Below are 13,984 nucleotides of genomic sequence, written 5' to 3' on the forward strand. Positions count from 1 at the left end.
GGAGGCCACATCGGGTGCAGAGGATGCAATAGATGTTTATCTTAGCGGGCTGGACAAACTTTCCTCATTCCTGAAGAAGGGCTTATGCCCGAAACGTCGATTCTCCTGTTCCCTGGATGCTGCCTGACCTGCTGCGCTTTTCCAGCAACACATTTCCAGCTCTGATCTCCAGCATCTGCAGACCTCACTTTCTACCCATCATATTCAGTATGAGATAACTCTCACGAAATTACAGTTTAGTTTACTGAGGTTGATTGCATTGGACAGCTAAAGGATAAATCCTTAATAAATCAGTGGGAGACACTAAAAAGTGAGTTTTTTTAAAAAAGGGCACAAAGCAGACATTTCCCCTCCAAAAATATAAATGGTACTGCCAAATCTAGGTTCCCATGCTTGTCTAGAAATATACAGCGGAAGATTAAACAAAAAAAATGTAAGCTTATGATAGCCACAAAATAAACTCAACAATGCAGATAGCCCAGAATATAAAAGAATCACGTAAAAAAAATTGAAGTCGGGTACTCACAAGACATGGTATGGAAAAAAGTACGAGCAAGCAACATGAAGGAAAACCCAAAAATGTTTTATCAGCATATAAAGAGCAAAAAGGACAGTTAAGGAAAAAGTGGGAGCCATCAGAGATGAAGAAGGGAAAGTGTGAGTAGAAGCACAGGATATGGGATGAATTTTAAATGAGTGTTTTGTCTCTGCATTCACAAAAACAAAGCATGATATGGCTATAGTAACCCAAGAGGAAATCTGAATGTGAAAGGTGTGCAAAATATTTAACAAAATACTTGTAATGGGAGGGAAAGTGGTAGAGAAGTTGGAATCCTTAAATGTGGATAAGTCACCAGGACCAGATGGACTGTTCCCTAGCATGCCAAAGGTGATCAGGGAGGAAATAGCAGGTGAGGTGCCAGAGGACTGGAGGAAGGTAAATGTGGTTCTGTTGTTTAAAAGAGGGTACAAAGGAAATGCCAAAAAATTATAAGCCAGTTAGTCTTAAGTCAGTGGCAGGCAAATTATTAGAATCAATCCTGAGAGATCAAGTAAACTGTCACTTAGAAAGGCATGGAATGGTCAGTATGGCTTCATTAAGGGAAGGCCATGCCTGACAAATTTGATTCAAGTCTTTTAACAAGTGACAAAGAGGATCAATGAGGGTAGTGCAGTGGATTTTATCTACATGGATTTTAGTAAGGTACTTGACAAGTCCTTGTGGCAGACTAGTCAAAAAAAGTAAAAGCTCATGGGACACAGGATAAATGTGTCAAAGTAAATCCCAAAGTTGGTTTAGTAACAAGTGATGACTGCCCTTGTGAATCAAAAGCTATTTCAAGTGGTATCCCACAGGGCTCAGTGTTGGGGTCCATTCGGTTTTATACATTAATGATTTGAACCTGAACGTCAGAGGGGAACAAATGGGAAATTTGCAGATTATACAAATATTGGTTGTATAGTAAATAGCCTAAAGGATAGCTGTAAGCTCCAAAATGATATACATGGGTTGGAGGAATGGGCAGATCCAGCTCAATCCGAACATGTGTGAACTAAAGTGTTGCTGGAGGTCACACAGTAAAAGGGAATACACAATAAGTGGTAATATGCAGACAGAAGTACATGATGTAAGATACCTTGGCAGGCAAATGCACAGGTCCCTAAAGGTGGCAATACATGGAGATAAAGTTATAAAGAATGTTTCCTTCATTGGCAGAGGTGGGAAATACAAAAGTAGGGATATAATGATGAAACTGTCTAAGACACTGGTAAGACCACAGCTGGAGTATTGTGTACATTTCTGGTCGCCACATTATAGGAAGAATATAATTGCTCTGGAGAGATTGCAGAAAAGATTTACTAGAATGCTGCCAGAGCTGGAGAACTGCAGCTATGAGGCGAGATTGGACAGGTTGGGGTTGTTTCCTTTGGAACAGAGAAAGCTGAGGGGGGTCTTGATTGAGGTTTACAAAACTGAGAAGGTTAGAGATAGAGTAGACATGAGGAACCTCTTTCCTTGGCGAAGAGTTCAAAAGCAGAGGTTATAGATGCAAGCTAAGTGGCAGAAAGATTAGAGGGGACGTGAAGAAACACGCTTTTTTTAAAAAAAAATGCAGATGGTTGTCGGTGTCTGGAATTTGCTGCGCTAGTGGTGAAGGCAGAAACACTAAACTCTTTTTAAAAGTAGCTGGACCTGCACCTTAAAGGGCTGTAAACCAGAGGGCATTGGGCCATGTGCAGGAACATGGGATTAGAAAGGGCATCTGTGTCTCTTCAGGTCTACATGGACAAAGATGGGCTATATCATTTCTATGGTTCCACTGTTCTAAATGGACAGGCTTACCCAAGACAGACAAAGCTGAAATGAACAGAGGAGGATTGTTCTTATAATCTTCATCCCTTCCCATTTCTCTGTATTACCAAAATTAATAGTTGAGACATTGCCCTTGTATATGCCTGTGAATTGACATCCACTTATTCCTGCAATCTACAAAAATTCAAGATTCTCCACCTTCATCACTGCTTTCTCTTGTTCGCTTCTCCTGCTAAAATATTAGTTCAAATAACATGCACAAAAGGTTATTCATCCTCATTGCCAAAACCAATTCCAAAATTACTTGTTACTGTAAAAACTTTTCCACTTTAGTCTTTAACTCAAACTTATTCAGTCATAGAGTAAGCCCCTATGAACCCTCCCAGGAAACAGACCTTCTGGTCCAACTTGTTGGATCATCATCTGAACCACTTGAGCTTACCCGTTCTCCTCCCTTCAAGTTCTAAAACTTTTAAACAGGTGTATCGAGAACTATATGACATTTGTAGCACATTCCATTTTCATAAAGTATGAGATTACATTTTTCTGATTTGATTTTCAACATCTCTAATGTGAAAGTATCAACGTGCACTGTTTGATTTTTGCATTTTGATTAAATTCATGTAAAATATTTATAATATAGAATAAGAGTGCTTGGAATTTTTTGAATTCCACATAAAACATTAAATATAATTAGAATTCCCACAGCATTGCTCAGCGGTAGATTAGGAGTTCAGATGTATTAGGTTTAAATAAATTCCAAAGAAAAGTGGTATCAGAATTTTTATTGATTTAAATTATTTAAAAGTTGAAAGCCACTTTATTTTTGTTGCTCTGCCACACACCTTTGCAATTTCTCACATTTAAAAATAGTCAGAATGCTGTACTTGCACAAGAACAGAAATGAAGCACCTGTTCCACGCACAATCTCTCAGAAGGCATTTGAGTGTGGGAGTCCTTTGCAAACTAATTGTCTCATAATAAATGTTTTTTTTCTCTGAGATACGACAGCTCACAGGCAACGTGAAACTCTGGCCGTGATCTGTTTCAGATGCACACAGTCCAGTACCACTTGCAGTCAAATGAAATTTTCAAGCTAAGCCCCAGGCTCCAAGTAGTTGTGTAGGTAAAAGCATTTTCCCTGTCACCCAACATCAAAATGAACTGCTTTTTGAGAAGAATTAATCGAATCATAAATTGACTTACATTTTAAAGCTTTTCCTATCTAATCTTTTTTAGTTTTCACTTAGATTCTTTGAAAACTGTTACAATTGTCTTGTCAATACAAAACAAAGAATACTCATTAACTTAAACACAAATTTGATGTCATCCAGCTATATATCAAAGTCTACCCTGCACAATAATTTAGAGTGATCTTAAAAAAAGTATCTAAAGTAGAAAGACCGAAGCATTCAATAGAAAAGATTGTCCAAGCTGTCCCATTTCCCAGTTAAGAAAGTAAGTGAGAAAGGATCAACTAGAAGGAAATTCTAAATTATATTTAACATGAAGAAATGTAACACACTGGAACTAAACAACAATTTTTTTTTACTAATTGAAGTTGCATGGTATGTACAATATCTAGCTAGTAAAATGCATAATCAGTGTAGGGGAAAAAACTGCAATATCAGAAAACACAACTTTCAGTTATGGAACAACATTCACAATTTCAGGATATTCCAAAGTACTTCACAAGCAAATAAGCACTGGCGTCATTTCATACACTGTGCAGAGCACTTTTTAAAAACTATCAATACATTTCAGAAATTATCTAGAAAGTATGAAAAGAATTGCCGGACCGACAGAGATCATACCAGGTTTTAGACTTGAGAGCTCCAAAAACAATCCAAGTAAATCAATTCTCAGCAGATCACAATCAGAAGGGAGAGGTTTTTTTTTTAATTTTTAAAATGGCAAGGTTCAGAAGCTTGGATGCTTACACATGTACAAATCATGAGCAGCAACAAACACAAGTTAATCATAAGCTAACAAATAATGGGTAAATAGCAACTCACTGGAACATTTAAAAAATAATCAATTTCTGCTCAGACAACATGATGGCATACAGCCCTTTGATGTGGAGAACTGTCACATTTGGTTTGGAAAGTTTTTCCTCCTTTACATTCTGCCTGAATTTCTTTCAAATGACTTTTGAATCCTGACTGGAAGGTCAGCTCTTTAATAAGACAGTAAATTTTCTGCAGTAGATTAGACATATTCTGCACCAAACACCTCTAAACACAAACCAAAATCTGATTACAAGACACTATGACATTAAAGTTGTGACTGCCACAAAATCAAATAGTAGTGAAATGCATATTGCAGCTACTTTTGAAAAGGCACACTGGTGATAAGAAATTGTATCTTGCACACCTCTACTACATGGAAGAAAACATTCATGCAATTGACAGAGGCAACACGCCCATTCTTTCCCACTCTATTATGCGCTATTTGGTCCACAGAAGTTTCTACACTGCAATAAACTAAGGAAACCAAATATTTCCTTTCATCAAAACATAAAAGTTGTTAACAGTCATGTTTGTGAAAATGAACTAAATATACAAAAAGCAACTAAGAAGAATGTAGGAGACAAATGTTTAAAAACAAAAGACAAAACTGGACTAAATTAAAAGAAAATTACTCCAGATTGACACTTTTGTAGTGAAAGAACTAAATATTGCTTGGTGAGTCACAGGCTACCCAAGTGTTTGGCCTAGCATAGAAAACACATCCTCAGTACCACTGAAAAGTTTCTGGAATGATGTTAGCAAAAGATCTCCCAGAGTGAAAACTTTTTTTAAATGAAATCAATTCCTGAGGAAAAATGAGATCTTTACACATCGAGATATAAAACAAAATCCCTGTAACAAATGCAGTTCCACACAATGAGGAAAAGGATTTTCACTGCTGAATTTGACTTTTCTTTCCACCCTAGAATAAGGGAACAGGTAAAATAGTGAACTTGCACTCAAATATCTCAAACAGCATTTGCTGCTGCCAAGATATTCTTCTCATAACCATGAGTAAAATTAGGATTTTACTTCAGTCTTTTAAACTCAAAAATTACAAAAACCACTGCCGAAGTTGAGATGGTTTGAATAAAGGGTTTCAGTTCGGAGAAAAACAAAACTTCAGCTGCATATCATCTGGAATATATTACAAAACACAAATTTGTCTCAGTTTACTCCTGAATCCTGTGCCATTGATTACTTCTGAGCTATATTGGTCAGCACATTTCCTCTAATTAACCGTGACTATTCAGGTCAGAATGTATATTTGCGTCCAAAACGTACCAACTGTTGAACTTTACGCCTTGCTTTCATTAGTTTACCAAACATGCAAGCAGATTCAGCAGTTCAAGACAGCTAACCACCTTCTCAAATGCAGCAAGGAATGGGCAATAAATGCTGAGTAACACCCACAACCTGTGAATGAGTCAATTAATGTGATGATAATATGGCTTTAACAAGTGCATTTTGTCTTTGTTTTCTTTTAAGAAGAAATGATACAGAGGTACCAAACAGTCTACTTCAAAGCCATTAAAGCAAGCAGCTTGAGACACCTTAGGCAATTTTTTTTAAATTTGGAAAAATACAAGCAGCCTGAATGGGTAGGGTCAAGCTCCCACAAAACCAGGATGTTTGGCTTTAGCTTTCATTAGCAGTTGCTGCTGCTGGGGTCCTGAAACTGGATGTGGATGCTGTTTTTTTCTCTCTGTGAGAACTAAAAACACAGGGTTGTCTTCCTGCTACTAGACACAATCTATTTTATTGAATTTGCCTTTGCCAAGGGTGTGTTTATGGGCTGTTAATGTATTGGAAGAGTTATTGCTTAGGAGTTAAAAAAAACTTAAGTTTTACAACAGAGTTAAGTTATTCCAATTCTTTCTTTTGATTTCTTTTAATGATAGTGCATGAATAAAGTGTGCTTTGCTTCAAGACTGGAAGTTTGATCAATGGAATTGCAGCTAGAATACAACACCTTAAAGTTATCTTTAAATCAGAAAAAAAAGTTTAGGCTACCTTCTTAGTGTACTTTGAGGGGGTTTGGTCAGGTCCATAACACATACACCAGACTAAAGGGATGATCTATTCAGTGATTAAAATAGTGATCTTAAAGAATTTCAACATGAAATCTTTAGAGTATTTTTTCATTCACGAGATGTGGATATCACCAGCTGGGCCCTTGACAAAGTGGAGTGAGCTGCTTTCTTGAATTGCTGCAGTCCATCGGCTGAAGGTTCCCCCTTGTGTTATTTAGGCCAGAATTCCAGGATTGAATTAACACAGATTTGACTATTCTAACATTCAATGGCCAGCCTCTATTCTAATCTGACCTCTGCAAGCCTGAGTTTATTCAAAATCTTGCTGTTGAACTGTGTCTTAAACTGCACTATGTCATGCTCACAGATCACCCCTTGACTCAAATGATCTACACTAGCATTGGGTCAAATTCATCCATGGTTTTGCTCTTTGTTTTTGTAATCTCCTTCAGCTTCACAATCCTTCACAACTCTAAGATAACCTGCACTCCTTTAACTCTGGGTCCTTAAGCTTGCCTGGTATTAACTGACCCATGATTGCCATTTTTCCCAGCAATTTTACCTTAATGAAAGAACATTCAGCCTTTCTAGGTCATGTTCCAACATGCCTTTAAAAAGCCTCATTCTGAGAACACGTGTAGGGTACAAGCAAGTAGGGAAAGAGTTAAGTTCTGAGTTTTGTGAAACAAGAGATTCAGTTGAGCATGACTCAGAACAGATAAGAACGTACAGTTAACAATGAGGTACTGGAGGCAAGGGTAATGGGTTAACAAGGTGGAAAAGCAATCATTATGTAGAGCCATTTTACAATACTGTTCAGTATGCAAGGTCAGTTAACAAGGGGAAAAGTATCCATTATATGAATCCAGTTAACAAGGTTAAGAACGTTCTTTGTATAACAGTAAAAGGCTTAATCTCTACTACTGACACTCGCTGATTGTAACGGTCACCCAATTAATATATATGTTGCCTTATCTGGATGCTCCTCCCTGTAAAATGACTATATAGGTTCATCAAGAAACTGTTGTTCAAGAGAAGACCAAAAACTCATATCCATGCGCACATGGATGATCGTTCTCTCTCCCCCCTGGGCCCAGAATAAAGATGGAGGTAAAACTATACTGCATCTCGAGCGTTTTGCTTCGTCTGAGGAGGATACGGGTCAACAATACAGCCTATCATTCTAAGTAAGCTTCTTTTTTAAAAAATCCGCATGCCATCCATTGCTTCCCATGAGAAACACATGACATATTTTAAAGATTCTTTAAAGAAATAAGCAAGTCAGATATCTCAAATTTAGCAGGGTACGTCCTCTCTAGAAAGATATAATTGCATTCTTAAGGGATTTAAACTATTTACAGAAGCAAATACATCAGTACAATGCTCTATGGTTTGTTCTGATCGCAAAATTGGACAGGATAACATACGTTTAGCAATACAAGAAAATACTTCAGCTTCTCACCTCTTCCTCTTTCATACTAAATGACATTTCAGTCGTGTCTGGAAGTGTTAAAAGTGACAGGAAGTGTTAAAAGTATGTTATGGCACAATGTCTTACCACTAAACCTTGCTGCAGTTTCTCTTCTTGATGTGAAGAGAGTTAAGCATCGACTTAGCACTGTTATTTACATTATGCAACTATGTTTTGGATGATTTTATTGCTAATTTAAAAACTTTAGCACAAAAGGCAGACTTATAATTTCCAAGAATACATGAGGCATTGCAGACTTGCAGACCTGTGAAACACTACCACAGAAGGTTGTGGAGGCCAAGTCACTAAATATATTTTAGAAAAGAAACATTTCACGAGGTTAAAAGATGCCAAAGAGGGTAAGGAGAGAACAGTAGCACGGTACTGAGCTGGATGTATAGTGATTATCATGCTGAATGGTGGGGTAAAATCAATGGGATGAATGGCCTACTCCTGTTCCCTTTTCTTTTCCAAGTTTCTATTTACTGTGCCCAGCTAGGATAAAGTTGAAAACTGCATTTCAATTCTCCTTAGGAACAACTTTCAGAGCATAAAGCTTAACTCCTGTAATAAATTTGTTAAACTTCACAGTAGAGTTGTACAAATACTCCTGGAAGACAGCACCAGTTTTACAGCCCTTACAGTATTGAAACACTGAGCTACACAACAGCTACCGCATCTACAAGATATTTACACTTAAATCTGCAAATGTAAATTCAGCAAGTCAACTAGTAGCAAAAGGGAACCAATGAGCCTCCAGTGAAGCACTGGTGGTTTGGCCTACTTTTTATTTGTGTTTAGGTTTCCTTGGGTTAGCTAGTATTGTAACAAAACACCTGAAAACGAACCTTTCAGCTCAGTGAGCAAATTTACATCCAGAATGTTTATTACTAAATATAAAATGTTACTTATTACAAAAGTCTGTTGGCCTACAGAGCACAATGTTATCATCTAAAGACCTAAACCAAAGCTGATAATTTTTAACCTCAGGATATGGAACAAGAATTTCACTACATACCAGAACAAAAGGATGGAAACACCAAATTATTTTGATATAACAAGATTACCATCGTAAAATCAACCCAAAGTATTTCAGAGGAGCATAATTAAAGAAAATTTCATACGAAGCCCCATTTGAGGATATGCCAGTGGTGGAGCAATTAAAACCCCCACTAGCTCACGGCATCTTAATTCAAGTCACTAGCTCTATTTAGCAGTGCTGATGTCATAGAACATGAATAATGGTCTTTTCACAATGAAGGTGGGATTTAATCTCCACTAGACCTTTATACAGTCATACTTCTACCAACCCAGTTACAGTCAGATGCATCTGTATATTGTAGACCGGTGAGGGGGAGACCTTACTTGCAACCCTCACTGCCTGCCACAGCCCCAGCCTAACAGACTTCTGGACTTGGAGAAAATGAGGAGTGCAGATACTAGAGAGTAGGAATCAAAACATGTGATGTTGGAAAAGCACAGAAGGTCAGGCAGCATCTGAGGAGCAGAAGAGTTGAAATTCTGGGCATGAGCCCTTCATTAGGGATGTGGAGGGGGACAGTGATAAACAGTGGGGTGGGGCGGGCGGTGTGTAGGTGGAATGATGATAAGTGGGAGGTAATTGTGACAGGTCGGTGGGGAGGGTGGAGCGATAGGTAGGTAGGAAGGTCGATCTTCCTTCCTACCTATCGCTCCACCCATCACCTCCACCGACCTATCACAATTACTACCAACCTACATCCATGCATCACCATGCCACCTACCTTCCCCACCTCCCCCATTTCTCTCAGTCCCTTCCCCCTCCACATTCCTGTTCCTTGGATGTTGCCTGGCCTTCTGCGCTTTTCTAGCGCCACACTTTTTGACTCAGACTTCTGGAGTCCAATTGGCCAATTCTACCAATTGTGGTTTGACAGAGGCACCCAAGGTCGGGTTTTGTATTCCTGGTGCATACAATGCTTCTTCCAAGTGGGAAGTAGTATGCAGCAATTTGGATTCACCAACTGAGGAGAGCCAGGAGGTGGTAACCATTGCAATCTGCCTTGCCCACATTTGACTGGATGCCATGAGACTTCATGGGTGTGAATACTGATTGCCAGCGCAACCCCTTCCCAAAAATATACGACTGTGCTGTGCGCTGCCGTGTTTGTTCTGTCAGTGAAACAAGGATGGCGATAAAGGCACACTGGTTACATGGTATGGTTCAGTCAAGTCCAAATAATCTGTGCAACTGCTCAGACGACTTTACCAACAGGTTTGCAGGTTCGACTGGACATAGTATGCTGTTGTAGGTCCAAATGCCTGGTTTGATGTTTGGTGACATTCATGGTTTCATTCCTTTTTCACTTTTCTGTAGTGGGTTACTACAATTGATTGGCTTAATTAGCCTCTCAAATGACCTAGCAAGAGGGGGGATGGACAGTTAATTTCCTTTCCTACCATCGGTTAGGAATAAAAGAATAGATGAAACTTGAGATTTCTAACTCAAGCAAATTTTTTCACTATTAAAGAAGCCTGAACAGAAAAGAAAATTCTTCTGTCATTGTGAATAACAACAAGAAACATTCTCATGAGAAACCTGTACTACAAACACAGCAATACTTCTGTTTAAAAAGCAACGCTAACACACAAGGCATTTCAATAACATTTCCAGGAGAACTAAAACAGGAAAAGGGAATGTGAAATTAAAACTGGGAGACCGAATGTTAATTTGATGTTTTAAAGTGGTGAACAACACAGGCATTTTCGAAGAGAATCCAGAGTACAACTGAAATATCTACCCACAACCAAAATGGTGGAAAATGTGTTCGAACCAGAGGAATAAATTATGGGGTCGAGGATTGTTCCTGGAAAATATTGCAGAAATAGTATGGAAGGGATGACAGTAAAACTTAAAAGATTTGAAAATGTAATTTGTCTGAGACAGGACACCAGTAGAGGTCAGTAAGAACAAGGAAGTTGTGCTAACGGAAAATGTGTCAGACAGGTAATTGTCAGGTTTTTGCCCTGATGGACGTTTAGCAAGTCTAACAAAAATTTCAGAAGATACAAATATATTATCAATACAGAAAATACTGCAGAAACAATTTAAGCTGTATTGTTTCCAGTAGTCTCATATAATGCAATTCTCAAGTAAATATTGCACAAATATTGCCATGATGCAAACAAAGAGGATTCAAGTGAACATCTGACTGCGAGCCATTGATTTTCCCCATATTCTGCCATGTCATTTTAACAATTGTCCACGTAATGCAGTAAACAGAGTAGCAGAAGCCCCATAATGTAGAAAAAACCCAAAACATTGCTACACAATGAGACACCATACAATTATAAATTTTATTGACAGTATTTTCCGGAAGCAGGAAAGATCTACAGGAAATCCTGAAAAAAATTCAAGGCAGAAAGCTCTACTTTTACTGATCTCCAGTTCTCAGGAAAAGGCCAGTGTAACGAAACTGCCACACTGTCATATGATCCGTAGATGAGTAATTTTGAAACTGATGCCTCTGGACATTTCTTGCAACACAAGCAAACAAAACTTGTTGGGCTGTGGGAGATAAACTTCAAGTTAAGAGACTTGGGAAAACAAGACAGGATAGCTTTGTACCTCACTAGAAAAATAAGAGTTTTGAATAAAAAATAAATTACTTTGGCAACTGAAAACTCCACTAACACTAGAAATCATTCAAGCATGTGCAATATCTTTATGGGAAGTAGGTGGGAACAATTATTAGATTAGATTACTTACAGTATGGAAACAGGCCCTTCGGCTCAACAAGTCCACACCGACCCACTGAAGCGCAACCCACCCCGACCCATTCCCCTAGATTTACCCCTTCATCTAACACTACGGGCAATTTAACTTGGCCAATTCACCTAACCTGCACATTTTTGGACTGTGGGAGGAAACCGGAGCACCCGGAGGAAACCCACGCAGACACAGGGAGATCGTGCAAACTCCACACAGAGTTGCCTGAGGCGGGAATTGAACCCGGGTCTCTGGCGCTGTGAGGCAGCAGTGCTAACCACTGTGCTACCGTGCCGCCCAAATTATAACAGACATTGATTAATAAGAAGAGGATAAACAAAACATTTTATACTAACCACAAGAACATTTAACTCAAAAAGCTGACTCTGGTGCAAAACCGTAACAATACAGAGGAACCTCGATTATCTGAGTTTCGGATTATCTGGGAAGATCACAAAATTCCGATGTTTAGCTAAACGGTGTTATCCGGCATTCGATTGTTCAAACATTTGGTTCTCTGACAAAACCCTCCTCGCCCATGTCGTTCTGATAATTGAGGTTCCTCTATACATGCAATGGCCCCAGGATACTCCCAATCTCTTACTCTATCATCTTTGGGCATTTATCAACTGCACTTGAGAAAGACAGTGGAAACTCCTGATTACCAATGATAGTAGTTGAAATTTCTATGACATTCTTTGCATGCAGGAATACATCTCAAAGCACTGACCATAAGGACAGCAAAACTGTAGGTGTTGAGCAGAGGGGAAAAAGTAAAAAAAAACAGAAGGATGAGGCTGCATAGCGAGTGAAAAGGCTGCGAGACATATTTGAAGACATTTTGAAAATGCAAAAGTGAGGTGACAAAGCAAAGTGAATTTAAGATGGAAGCTCAGAAGGGATGTGCACAATGGTTAAAAGAGGAACTACAAATGATGAAATGGAGGCAAGAATGGCCAAGTAGAAATGTACGTTAAGACTGCAAAGGATTTTTTACTCTCTACTCTTTCACGATACGTGGACACCACAGGGAAGGTCAGCAATTATTGCCTATTAATAAATTGCCTGCAAATTGAATAACTTGCTAGGGTTATTGAAAGGCAATTAAAAGTCAACTACATTGTTGTTGGTCTGAAATCACATGTAGACCAGACAAGGATGAAATATTTCCTTCGTCAAAAGGACACGAGAAAATCAGACAACCTTTTACAATTGATGATTGGTGTGCTAGATCGAAAAGCATAATGCTGGAAAAAGCACAGCAGAGCAGGTAGCATCCAAGGAACAGGAGAGTCAACATTTTAGGCATGAGCCCTTCATCAAGAATAAAGGCCATTAGAGATTAACTGTACATTCCAATTGTAAAAAGAAACTTTAAATTATATCCGCTGCTGTGGTAGTTTTGAACCCATTTCCCCAAATAATTAGCCTGGCCTCTAGATTACTAATGTAGTTACATTAACAATACACTATCATCTCTGCTGAAAACATTTTTTGGGGCACCTGACAGCAAGTTCTCAGACAATTTGCTTTTCTTTATCTTTACTGGTGATGTTCACATCTCGTGAAAAAACATGCATTTGTAGCCCATTCTTAATTACCTTTGAACGAAGTAGCTTTTCAGGCTATTGCAGAGGTACAATTAAGAGAATAAATCAATGCTTTAAAGGCTGTTTAACCTTTGCTTTCAGGCATGAAGGTCAGGTGCAAGTGGTATGCATTTCTTGTCAATGACCACAAACTTCAAGCTCATTTCTGAGATACAACAAACCTATTTTTTTCCTTTAAAAGACACAGAACATAATTGTTATTCATACCTGCGGCAGTGTATGCAATTACAGCTTAGTAGCATTGTAGAAAAGTTTTATTCACGAAGTGCAATTTGAATCCAGCAAAGGTATTGGCCAACCTGAAATAAAATTAAAAACACAAATTAGTTTCATGATCTATTCAGAAGTATGCTCTCAATTAACTCAGATCACAGTACGCATTGAAAAACAGGTTTCCTTTTTATTTCAACTCCTGATTTTCTTCAAATATTCAACCCACCCCAACGTAGGCACTGAAATAACCTGAAGCACTACCCATGCAAACCAAGTATTTCCATTACCCCTCATTTATTGATATTCATTGAAAGTTCTACTGTTGTTGAGTGTTAAATAGGTACTGAATTCATAGTATAGAAGATGATATCAACAAATAATCCTCTTAGTTCGACAGCATGAACTTACTCATATCTTTCTGAAAAGGCAAAGGTCTCAATGCCTCTCAGAACTTTATCAAACAAAATCCAATACAGCAGGTGGCCACAGATTAACTGAAGAGGTAGGATTTAACAGCATCCCTAAAGGATGAAGGCAGAGATATTTATGGCAGCTTTAAGGGTTGGTGGAAGAGAAAATCAGAAGA

General features: G+C 38.4%; 1 protein-coding gene across 4 annotated transcripts in view; it reads right to left on the minus strand.

The window, feature by feature from the left end:
- sgms1b (sphingomyelin synthase 1b) overlaps positions 1 to 13,484 on the minus strand; it is a 70,443-nt gene extending 56,959 nt beyond the window's left edge. For 3 of the 4 annotated variants that reach the window (XM_043712389.1, XM_043712390.1, XM_043712387.1), the window contains exon 1: positions 13,393 to 13,484. The gene's annotated coding sequence lies outside the window, so the exon portion shown is untranslated. Of the gene's footprint in view, positions 1 to 4,128; positions 4,209 to 13,392 lie in introns of those variants that run through there. The other variant, XM_043712388.1, reaches the window with a different exon arrangement.
- Between the last annotated feature and the right edge of the window lie 500 nt (positions 13,485 to 13,984).

This window comes from Chiloscyllium plagiosum, chromosome 22 (genome assembly GCF_004010195.1).
Source record: "Chiloscyllium plagiosum isolate BGI_BamShark_2017 chromosome 22, ASM401019v2, whole genome shotgun sequence".
Taxonomy (NCBI): Eukaryota; Metazoa; Chordata; class Chondrichthyes; order Orectolobiformes; family Hemiscylliidae; genus Chiloscyllium; species Chiloscyllium plagiosum.